Source organism: Anser anser (genome assembly GCF_964211835.1).
Source record: "Anser anser genome assembly, chromosome: 1".
Classification (NCBI taxonomy): domain Eukaryota; kingdom Metazoa; phylum Chordata; class Aves; order Anseriformes; family Anatidae; genus Anser; species Anser anser.
In genome coordinates, this window is record NC_139720.1 from 50805071 (window position 1) to 50817974 (window position 12904).

Below are 12904 nucleotides of genomic sequence, written 5' to 3' on the forward strand. Positions count from 1 at the left end.
GAAAAGATATTGAAGACAGCCTTAGGCTGCAAATTCTTCACAGTGAGGATTACCAGATTACTTTGTTTATTTACCTCCTACAGTCCAATAATGCATCTGAATAGTAAGATGTTTTGAAAATGATATAAACTACTGCTGACAGAGACCTGCAGAGAGCAATAATTAAAAAAAAAAAAAAAAAGCTATTGTTTCATATCTAAGTAATGATAAAGTGATTTAACTTCATCTATTTATGTGGATGGTGCTAGCTTAATTTCTAATAAACATCTGTTACCAAAAACAAAACAAGAAACTTATTTTCATTTTCTTCTGTCTTGGTACTTGTGGTGTCAAAAAAAAATAGTGTTTGTCTTCTAGGAAATAAAAGGCATACTTCTTCATGTGATGAGATATGATTTTTGAAAATAGAGAGAGGGACACCTTGTACAAATTCCAATATTATAAATACTAAGAAACACGAAAAAATACTGTTTATTGCAACATTATCAGATGTAACATGTCAGCATCCAATCCCTTCTTGATCATATTTGTCCAGGGATTTAGCCCTTATTGTGCTTGCAGTCTTAAATTCTGTCAAAAAACCTTATTAGAATGTGTTAATGAGACATACATACTAAGATAAGTACTGGATCCATTCCTGGGCTTCCCAGTGCAAGGCAGACATGGACTTACTGGAGTGAGTCAAGTGCAGGGCCATAAAAGAAGATTATGGAACTGTAGCATCTGACATATGAGGAAAGGCTGAGAGAACTCTTACTGTTCAGCTTAGAGAAGAGAAGGCTCAGGGTAATCTTATCCATGAGTTAAACATGTGATGGGACGAAAAGAAGAGGAAGACAGACTTCTTTCAGTAGTGCCCACTGGTGGGACAAGCATCGACGGGCACAAACTGAAACACGAAATTCCACCTGAGCACAATCAAATACTTTTCTACTATCTTTGGATGTAGTGAAAACCCAACGTGACACAGCCCTGAGCAACCTTCAACAATTCTGTGATTTCCAAAGCTAAATTACATGTGAGGATCAGCAATGGTAAACCTCGAAAAAATATCCTACCAGTTTTTCATCACATTTCCAACAAGGTCTGCTGTAAAACACCAAAGTCCTCACCATACATACTCTAGAACTCTCTAAGTGCATGCAATGTTTCAGTGCATAACTATCTTCCATTGAGAGTTCAGTTTCTGATAAAATAATGGTGAGGCTGAAGAAATCTTAAATTTAAGTCTCATCCCTATGCCTCTCCCTCACCCTCGTCGTCATCCTTAAATTCCCACCCACCCACCCATTTGTGTCTAGTTTCCTCCCTGTTCCAGCTGCCCAGGTCATTATTACTACATGCAGCCTGTTGAGAAAGGCACTCTCCCAGTGAGTCAGCAGTACACAGTCAGCAGCTCCCTGAAGAGCTCCAGTGCCTGCGAACAATAGATGACGTTTTTCATGACCATGGTATGCTGTGTGTTTTATATCTCAGCTGCTGAATCCTAAGAAATTAAACAACATGGCAGTTGCCTGAACACAACATTGTTTGGGGGAAATTGCAGCTCAAGTACAGTGGAAACTCTGATACTTACGGCACATACTCTTGAAAAATGGAGAGAATAAAAACAGCCCCTGAAAGGGAAGCATTTAACAGCTGCAGACAGGCTCAGAGCATAATAGCTCTTTGATCTAGTGTATGATGGGAAGAGCACCACTGGGAGTTTAATGCCATCATTTTATGCAAATGTCATGAAAGGAGACTCCACGTAGTTAAATTGTTCTGTCTCAAATACAACGTTTATGAAAGCCATCACTTCATTATCATCTAGGTGGATACAATAGATCATTATATAATAGCAATTAAATCTAAATGTTAACTTTGAGTTTGAAGAAATAGAAGATTCTCTATGAGCAAGAACTGCCTGTGATATGTATAAGCCTGTTTGTAAAAAGTTATTGTTAAGAAATACATACTGTAACTAATAATGCAAAACCTACCATATCATAAGAAATAAAGCACATAAACTAGTGACTGAAAATGTAAAGACAAAGAACAGAGGAAAGGGGAAGGGGAAGGGGAAGGGGAAGGGGAAGGGGAAGGGGAAGGGGAAGGGGAAGGGGAAGGGGAAGGGGAAGGGGAAGGGGAAGGGGAAGGGGAAGGGGAAGGGGAAGGGGAAGGGGAAGGGGAAGGGGAGGGGGAGGGAAGCGAAGGGAAGGGAAGGGAAGGGAAGGGAAGGGAAGGGAAGGGAAGGGAAGGGAAGGGAAGGGAAGGGAAGGGAAGGGAAGGGAAGGGAAGGGAAGGGAAGGGAAGGGAAGGGAAGGGAAGGGAAGGGAAGGGAAGGGAAGGGAAGGGAAGGGAAGGGAAGGAAAGGGAAGGGAAGGAAAGGAAATCTAGGATAAAGTTTTGTTTTTTTTTTTTCTCTGTGCAATTCTTTTGTGGCTGAAACCAGCAGAGATTTTTCAAAACAAGCACTTCAAATAATAGATCTTTGAAAACATTGTTAAAAATGGAGGCCTTAATATTAAAGAATAGTATTCCTCATATCTTATCCTAAAAAATAATATTGAAATACTGACTTCTGACCCCTCAGTTTCTTTTCCAGGATATTCAAGAATATTTGTATCTTACTTATCTGCTTATCTGAAAAAAAAAAAAAAAAGGTGTTTACTTGTTTGCTTCTAACTTTCTGGCCCTTCCCAGGGTGAGTGTACTTAAAAACAAGCAAACAAGTGAAAAAAAATGGTAACAAACACAGTCATCTGAGAAAGCTCTGAAACTAACTTACAGCAAATGTTTCTGAAATGCAAGCTGAATGTTTTTCTACTGCACAAGAAAAAAACATGCAGGAACAATATGCAGAACATTTACAGAAAAGAAAATGTGTCTCTAAGTTACACATCTCTATATAAACTATTTACTCAAAAGAATTCCAAGTTAGAAGAACAAATAGTAGTTAAGTAGTGTGAAAGACAGATATGCTATGCAATGAGAAATTCTAGGAGAAAAAGCTTAGAGGAAATTTACTCTAAACTGTTTGCTCATAAAAATAAATAAATAAAGGAAATCAACTTCTGCATAAAGCCTTTTGGATACAAACAACTGAGATCATATATTATGAGTTCAGTGTTATCCAGCCAAAACACAAAGAACACAAAGCCATTTAAAATAAATAAGTTATGGGTTAATGTTTATCCTGGATTTGGGGGGGGGGGGGGGGGCTGATTTTTTCTCTTGTTATCATTGTTAAAAGTTACTGGCTTTTAAATATAAAAAATGAAGCAGATATCTTTGAACTGTAGGCTTCTGCTTTAAATATAAGTATTTGACAGTTATAGACAATAATTAATAGTTAATTCCAATATGGATTTAAATAACAGACAACATAGAGAATACAGGTAATTCAAAGAGTAAGATCCACTTGTTACTTGTTGGGAGTTTTTAATTTTTATTTATTTAGTAGTCATAGGAGCAATAGTAGTAGTAGTAAATTCTCTCATTATTATAGAAATGCGGCACTGAAGTAGGAGACAAGAATTCATAAACTGAGCTCTGCTCCAGTGGGTAAATTAATGGCCTTGAAAACCTTATTCCTTTCTGATTTAATATGTATACATCAGTGTTCCCACCACCACAAGAGGTAACCAGCTCTGTACATGACCTATTCTGCAGGACTCCCAAATCCTTCTCTGTGATTCCTTATGTTTTGAATTACCACATACTATCACTGGTGAAACACATGCAGTTAGGCTGGTTGCTCTATGAATGCTAGTGTGTTACAGTTATCTCTATTGTCTGATGTGCAAAGCTCAGTAAAATCTTCCTTGGCTTTCCTTAAAAAAAAAAAAAAAAAAAAAAAAGGAAGGAAAAAGGAATCTTTCATCTCCCTAACTTTATTTTTTTTTTTCACAAAGCTTATAGGATCCTTTTGATACCTCTGTCCTTTGGTAAATTTGGTTGCAATTAGACACTAAGCTCAAGAACAACTGAGACAGTATTAGTAAGAGCATGCCAGCCCTATCATTTTTAGCCAAATGTTCTGAGGGCACTTTTTGGCTCCTTTAAATTTCTTTAATTTTACAAATATTAATTAAAATTATATTGGTCTAACTTGAATGTATTTGGGAAAATAGGCTGTGTGTGGAGGGGGGATTTGCAATAAGTCATTTTTCAGCTTGTAAATATTTGTACCAGGAAACCAGGAAACATTTGTACCACAGAATAAGTAACAGGCAGCACACCTTTTTACTATTTACAACTTACTACAACCTACTATTGGAATTGTTTGTAAAAAGCATATAACTGTTTCTATAATAATATTAACTTAAGGGAATGTGTTTTTTTCTCTCTCTCTCATTTATTTATTTATTTATTTATTTCCATCCACAAAATAGAAGATTTATCTATTACAGAAAGACCTAACACAATTCCCTTTTTCTACATAATGCTGCTGAGCAAAATGGGTTTGGTAAGGTAGTAACAAATAAAAATTCAGTTTGAGAGCCAATCCCTGGCAACATTGGCACAGTGCTACAGCAGATGTTCCTAACTTTCAGATAGCTGAAAGGGCTGTTAACTGTGTCTTAGAACTGAAGTGCACAAGGACAGAACTTGGCAAGAACATGTTATTGTGATTCATAAAAATTGGGCTTCTTCAAAACACTCTTGAGGAAATGGCATTCTCTCCTTAGCCCAGGGAATTATATTATCAAGGACTCACTTTGTTCTCTTATTCCCATATTAAAAATAATTTTAGTGGGATTTATAGTATTTTTCTCCTGCATCATCTTTTAAATATTTAATCATAATGTTATTTCATAAACCAAGAATGTCTACTTCATGTTCCGCTGTAACAGCCGTACAACTTGGTATCAGTTTTGACCCTGAATCTTGCTTCAAAAATGTGATGTAACATTTACAGCTATAGATCAAGATTCAGATTTTTCCTCTAGGTATCCATGCTGTCCATAGATGCAGCTCTTGATCTTGAGCTAGTAGTTTTGCCTAGCGTCTCCCTTTATCAGGAGGACATACTCTCCAGCCTGGAGCAAGCTCTAAGGTCTGATCTAGTGCCCTGCACAGCTTTAGCTGTCCCCACTGAATTCCCATTGTTGAGGAACTGCTGGTGTCCCTGTTGGGGCAGATGATGTCAGTTACTCCATTTCTATACTGCTTAGCACAACGGAGCTCTGTTCTTGGATGTCCCCAGAATAACACCCTAGTACAAACAATAGCATGTTTTCTGCTATCTGACCATCTGATTTCTCTCAGAAATCCAGCAGAGCTCGATACTGATGACATTACAAAGTCATTTTTATTTATTTATTTATTTTTTTACTTTTTTCCATCTTTCTCAAATTTAAATGTCATAGGACATAGGACAAACCTTAAATGTCATAGGACATGTCTACAAGTTATGCATCATACCATTTTTTAAAATTATTTTTAATTTTTTTAAGATTCACCATGAAGGGAAATACAGAAGATTTATTATAACTTGCACTTTTTGTTTCTTTTTTTTGGCAAAGGGAGAAGCAGTCATATGAGTAACTACTGGAAAATAGCTTACCTTTCTCCCATTAAAATACCTTTCACCTACCACTTGTTATGTCAGATTACTGCATGGTAAACAAACAATTTTCACTTCACTCAGAGTGATGCTTCCTCTATTAATCATTTATTTCCTTCATAAAATGAATAATTAATTAATTGTTCACAATGACATGCAGAGGCTGTTACAAATTCTAATCTTTATGTGAATTTTGTGTGTCCTCAAAACCCAGTAGAATATCTTCCTTTTGTTCTCAATCTTCCTAAACCGAAATGAAAACAGTTATAACATTAAATAGTCATTAACAACAGGCTTACTCTTTGACTTGCAGGTGCCAGATGTCAATCTCTTGAAATCAATGGGTTTGTATATGGGTTGCAGTCCCTAAGAGACCTGACTACAAATGTGAGCCCCTAACCTCAAATTTAAAGCACATTATAAAAGGTAATTCTTCCTATGTTGGGTAAATACAACAGGAAAAATAGAAGCATTCAAGTATTTTGTTGTGGTCTTTGAATATAATGTAGATGACTATTTCTAACTTAAGAACAAATTCCTACCACATGTTCTTTCAAAAAAGGAACCACAGAATCAAAGGAAGGTTACTGCTATGAACATAAGGTATTGCTGGATATGACCGTATCAGGGAAAGAACCAAGAAACAGCCACAAAAAACGGGTTGGCAAAGAAAAATCATGAATTAGGTGTAACTGTTTCCTGCATTCACAGCAGATTTCGTAGCTGTACTTTTCCCCATAAACCAAAATCGTTATGCAGTGTTCCAACATCTGCTTATTAGGATCCATAACATCCATTGCTCTGGGAGGACTTGGCCATCTCCAATTGCAAAAGTCCCTGACTGGTAGAATTGCACTGGCAGAAATAAAGTTCAGCAGAATTCAGACAGACAGTAAATTGTATGCAGGACACTTGTTCATGAGCTCATCTGAGTCCTGACATAACTCCTTTTGGTACTCTCTGAGCTCTAGGACAAATAGGTCCTATAGGCACTTCAGGCAGTATATCCCAGAGTAGTCGCCAATCTTCCAGTCTCTCTGAGGTCATGAAGAATGTTTTCTTGGAGCTGAAGAGCTGCAGAAATGCATTGCATGCTATGCAGAACTCAGACTGGTCAGGATCTTCCTGAGCTGGACAGACGTGGTGGGAGGAACAAAGAGAGAGGTAGAGCTGTTTTAGTCCAGTAAGCGTGGTATTTTTGCATTACAAGTAGAAGGTCACAGGCTTGGTGCTAACCTGACATTGTAGGAGCTCCAGATTTGTCTGGGTTTGCCTGTGTCCTAAGCTGATTTTAGCTTTTTTTTTTTGGCTATGATAGCAATTACCTAGCTGTTAGGTTTGGCTTAGGTTAGCTTTAGTTTATAGTGAGAACAAGCAACTATTCTTTGTAGATTGGATTATCTACACTCATGAAATAAAATATGGCTTGCAAGAGTGTAAATACAAAATGGTACCAGACAACTTAAACAGAAATCAAAATGGTCAGTCAGCAATCACTGTAGGAAGACAATTATATTAAACAATTTTGAAGGTACAAAGAGAAGAGAAAACTGAGTGAAATCAAATGAAAATAACAGAACACAAATAAAGAGAATGCTCACATACACATTAAGAAAAGGGATAAAAATAAACAGAAGTGGATCCCAAGACCAAGGAGAAAGAGTCCCATTTCTTTTTCCGCAGAAACATCAAACCCCTGCTGGTATAGAAGCAGGGACATAGACAACTTGCTGACACCCTTTCCTGCCTCCTCTGTTTGAGAAAAACTATTCAGCTACCTTAGGACCTGGAGAGTTGCTGAAAAGTGATTATAACACCAGAGAAAAGGAGTAGAGACTAGGAAAGATTTTCTTTTTAAGTAGCTGTATTAAAGAGACTTTCCCATATTACTTAGGAATGTGAATAGCAGTGTCATTATTAAGTGAAAGTATTGTGTTACTATTATTAAAACCTTTTGTTGTATTTTGATTAGACTATCAAGTTAGACTAACAATAAATTCATGACTATACATATATATAAAACTTATTCCCTTTTGGCAATAATAAGTTTTGGATTATAACACTGTGCATACAGTCTGTTTCCAGGTTCAAGCATTAGTAATAGCTATACTCTTTCTGTTCACTCAGAGTTTAAAAAACCTCCACACCAGCAGAGCCCCACCGTCAGTCACCAAGAAAGAGGAACACTAAGTGGCTCTGTAGCAGCCTTAGCCAACACAAGGAGAGAATAGGGAACATGCAGCCAAGGGCAAAGAGAGGGTTGTTTGGCCACAGCTGGATTGGCTTATGCTGAGTTGTAAAATGACAGAACAAAATGACTGTTAACATCCATATTCAAAATACTAATTATTGTTAATATTATGGTAATATCACTTGTAATATTGGATCATATTTTCATGAAGAACTTGATTTTTCTTTGTCTTTAATGAAGCAAATTATTCATTTACATTTTTTTGCATAATTCATGTAGTGCAGAGTCTCTGTTCTTTTTTATCCTTTTGATCAATTTTCTGCAGCATGGCTACCAGAAATATCAACAATAGCATTCTTAGAAACCTTTGTTATTTTCCAGTACCTTATCATCGTATTCCCTCACTGAAATCTTCCTTTCTTAAAGTTTTGTACAAATGTATGCATTCAAGTCATTGTATGCAATTGTGAACATTTACATCTACCATGCATATATTTTTATCATTTAACAAATATTGTAGGCTTGTGATTATTATATTTAAAATTCATATCTCCTGCCATAGTTTACCTGATTCATTAGATAGACAACCCAGAAAAATACAAAAAGTCATTGAAAGCCTGACTTGACCTAATATCAAACAGATCATAAAACTGTAATGATTAGTTGCCATGTGTACTGTTGGAATCAAGACCTTTTTTATGCTCACTTGAATGTAGCTTGATATGTCTGTGTCTTGAACCTGAATGCAACGTATCACATCATCAGAAGTCAAATCTTGTTTCTCAAATAACAACACCAAAGTGCTAAAAAGATGAACTCCAATTTCTGTCTCTCTGTTCCTCTCCCCTAACGTCTATTAGTAGCTCCAAAGCTACTAATATTTAGCTTCAAGCACATCTCTCCATGGCCTGCTGTAAAGCTCCACCCACCCTTCCACTTCAAGTGCTCTACCCCAGCTTTCCTCCTTATTGATCAAATTGCCAGCACAGTATCTGCGGCATTTAGTGGGATCACGGCCGCTGTACCTGCCTAATGAGGATTCCACCACACTGGCAAACTTTAGGGCTCTGATGAAATGAAACAACAAAATTCTGTAATTGAATTGATTATTCAATTCTCCAATTAGTTAGAATTCAATTATTCTAACTAATTACATACACACTTAAAAATAATTAAACCTTATGAACCAGTTCCTCACTTTTTTTTTATTGTTTTGGAGTCTCCAGGGGGCCTGACTTCTTCCTTTCTGGTTCTGTCACAGTTATATGGTTTGACTTATCTAAAACAATATTTAAAGCTTAACCTGGCCTTGTTAAAGAAGTAGTAACATTAGCATGTCTTTAACTGTGAGAACAAGCCCTATAGTCTCCTAGCTACTCAGACATGCTCTTGCCTCAAAAGAGAGATTAGTTATTTATCCCTTTGCATTAGAAGATAACTTTGGGAATTTGTTTTGTGTTGTTTTTGTAATAAACAAAGAAAAATGGCAGTTACAGATGTTTATATAAGACCCATATGAATATGAGAAGTAACGTCATATTCAACCTGCTCACATAAAAACAACTTTTTGTAGTTTATTTTCCTTCTTTTAAACACAGCTGGCTGTGTATTTAACTGAATCATCTCTCAGATACTATTCAGCAACATTTTTTTCTCTAGGAAACCATGGTAGCTTTCTAGGAATAATCTTATTTCCCCCTAGTGATCCCATTCACATTTAATTCATTCTCCCAAAAGGTAATCAACTTAAACCTTTTTTTTTTTTTTTTTTTTTCTTTTCTGGACGTCAGCTGGTGGCCATCATTCCACTAAACAAGGAACAACATCACCTGTGTGAATGCTCCAGTGTCTGGACTGGACTTGCCTATTGACAGTTCCTAGAGTCAGAACTAAAACTTCTCTCTCTAGTTTACAGCCATTTACAATTCAGTATAAAATGCCCCCATCCATTGAAACATATTATTTATTTCAACATCGAAAACAAGGAATACCATTCACATAAATATGTGATTAGCGTTAAGCCATGCATCTCTGTACTGGCTCTTGGTGGAGAATAGAGGTGGTGACAATCACCTACTTTGTGTCAGGTTTAATTGGCTCAGATCTCCTGAACTATGATTGAAAAACATTGTAACATTTTTAACAAAACCAAAGTTTTCTGGAAAATGTAATAATCAAGGAGGTAAAGCAGTAAGAAACAAGACTGTATCAGAGAAAATACATATTGAAGTAAAATTGATCTTATTCTTCTGCCAATTTATTCCATCCTAACAGAGACAGAACAGTTATAATTGCACAAAAGAAAAGTTTACTTCACTCCATTGGCTATAAGAGGGAACTATGTTAACTATCACGGTTGCAGAAATCAGCTGTGTAGAAGTCTAACAAGGTAAGATGTATTGACTGGATATTTCACAAGAAGCTTGTCATGTAAGCACTTACATTTAAAACAAAACAATTTTATCTATCTATTACACTATTGATAGCATTTTAGAGAAGAGTAAATAAGATAAAATTTAAAAAGGTAAACCAAATAAGAGTCTTATTTTATTTTTAGAGAAACAGATTTTAAGATCAAATCAGAAAGATACACTCAAGCATAGACCTCTTACCAATATGTAAATAGAGAAAACTACATAAGAATGAAACAAAACCTGTTCTGATTAGTGTTCTTCTTCTGTACTGGGTATAGCTTTTGATGCTTGCCCTTTGTGGTTTGTAAATTGAACAGACACAATAATATATGTAAAAATAGAATATGAACTCTTTTTTTTTTTTTTCCATATTAGCCGGAAAAGATATTTTAGGAAAAACAAAAAGGAAACTTCCATGAATACCTTTTTAGAAAGCATTTTCTTTGTGACGGCATTTTTATAAAAGTAGAACAAATGATCCAGGAAGGATAATTTAAGGATATGATGCTAGTTTGAAGAGAACAGCAAAACAAAAAGCAGCTCTGAAAAATTTAGCAGCTCTCCATAGTGAAGATTTTTAAGATAATGGGATTTGTCATGACATGCAGTCCATATGTTGATCCACCACCAGAACAGACTCTACTTTTTAATTTGAATATCTGTCATGTTAGAAAAAAATCTCAGAAATATTAATACTTAAAGAATTATGTCAAAGACAGGAAGGGAAATATTGGTGGAAAAACTGTTTATTGGTATGCAGTGAAGATGCAGTTAGGACTTGTGAGTATATTTTGAGGTTTCAAATCAATGGATTTCAGTAACTCCTAGCGAATTGAAGACTAAACCAAATGACATTTAACAATATGCAGTACAAACACATAGATTTATACACTGATGAAATATATATATATATCGATCTCTTTTAAATTGCAGGTTTATCATCAAGTGTGGGTGAGAAGGACAGCAACTGTCCGTATGGTTCAAACATGAGCCAAAGAATGACACAGCTGAGAAGTGAAAATCACAAGCATGCTGAAGGGGTTGAGATACTCAACTCCTGAAGCCTGCCCCCTTAGGATGCAAAGGTGCAACAAACTGGAGGAAAATTACAACACTTATTTTTGAATGCTTTATATCCCCTTTCTTTTTTTGAACTTTTTTTTCTATGCAAACAGAGAAATATATTTTTCCTAGTGTAAAGTAACCATTGAGTATAAGAATTTCTTTTGATTCAGAATCCAGAACTGAATAGAATTGCTATAGTCATTTGGTATTAACTACAACAGCTCTCAGCCACAAACAGCTGTTGTTGCAAATGTAGTCTGTGAATTGTCCATTTTTTTAGGCAAAGTTTAAATGCCCATGTAGTTAAATGCCAACAGCTCACATTGTTTCTGTAAACCCTGTAGTAAACACAGTTTGTCAGTCTGTTTTTCTCAACTGTGCATTCAAGTCTATAAGCTAAGCTAATAGACTTGAATGCACAGTTGAAAATACCCTCTAAATATGTTCTCCTTCCTTTCTGTTACATGTGCTCTCTGGAGTAAAGAAGCATTCAGGATGTTGGGCATAGTTGGACATGCCTAGGTTACCACTTTCTCAAGATAAAAACACCAAATATTGACAGGGGATGGAAGAGTTTCAGAAAATAAATAATTAAATTAAATTAAAAAAAAAAAAAAGCAGAGTACAGGTGAAGTTCTGATGCCAAACAGAGCCAGTCACAGTATTACAGGCTTCAAAAGCCACTGTGCTCTAATTATTTATACTTGGAGAGATATGCTAAAATGCAAGATACTAAAGTGCAGACTGTAAGTGATATTCCTTTGAATATCCATGGACTTTTCCATGAGTCCAAAACATGGCCAGTAGCTGTGTTTTCCTTAGTTTTTATTCTTGCTTGTTGGTCAGACATTTATGGTGATATGAAACTCTGAAATTTCTGGAGACAGCACATCTCCCTGACACTTACAGAAAGACAGTCAGGTGTAAGTAGCACAGTGGTACTCATGATTTACCTCATTTCTCAGACAATGGCTTTGCCTCTGTTAAGTAAAAAGTAGGTGGCAGAGGAATTGAACTGTGACACAGGAGAAGAAATAAATGACCTGAGACAGTGAAAGGAAGGAGCTCCTTAACCCAGCATTGCTGTTGGAACTAGGAAAGGACACCATGGCTTTCATTTTCTCTGCCTTCCACACCTCCCAAGTGAACTACGACTTACTGAGTTTCTACGGCTCTGCACACACCTAACAGTTTTCAATATAACATCTTCATTTTTAGCCAAAAGCAGAAAACAGCAAGTTTAATTAAAGCAAGCTTGCATCTCATGTTTTGTATTCATCAATTTTAAAAGAATCTATTGAATGTATGTATAATTGTATGTATAATATATGTGCGTATGCACGTATGTATATGTATATATATTTATTTATACAGTCCCATACATTATGGATGTTGAATATATATATGCGGGGGGGGGGGGAGCGGAGAGGAGGGGAGGGGGAATACTATCTAGTTACAAATATACATGACATGTGCACTTACTTAAATTTTATATTTTATTTTTATCTATGTAGATTCCCTAGTCCATTGAATTTTCCCTTTTGCACTTACATGGGAATCTTGCAAATAAAATAATCTAAACTTTCTGCAATGGATTTTCCTTGATTTATGAAAAATTACTAGATTTTCAAGCTGAAGGACTAGCTAGTCTGCAGACTTTAAAGCTAAATAAAATAAAATAAA

The 12904-nt window shown here is 35.9% G+C and overlaps 1 long non-coding RNA gene across 1 annotated transcript; it reads right to left on the reverse strand.

Annotated features, from left to right (window-relative positions):
* Nucleotides 1–2386: 2386 nt before the first annotated feature.
* On the reverse strand, nt 2387–10442 carry LOC310893002. Its single transcript, XR_014578639.1, has 2 exons — nt 8449–10442; nt 2387–6681 (listed from the first exon to the last, which is right to left on the reverse strand). It is a non-coding gene; the product is annotated as an uncharacterized lncRNA (long non-coding RNA).
* Nucleotides 10443–12904: the final 2462 nt, after the last annotated feature.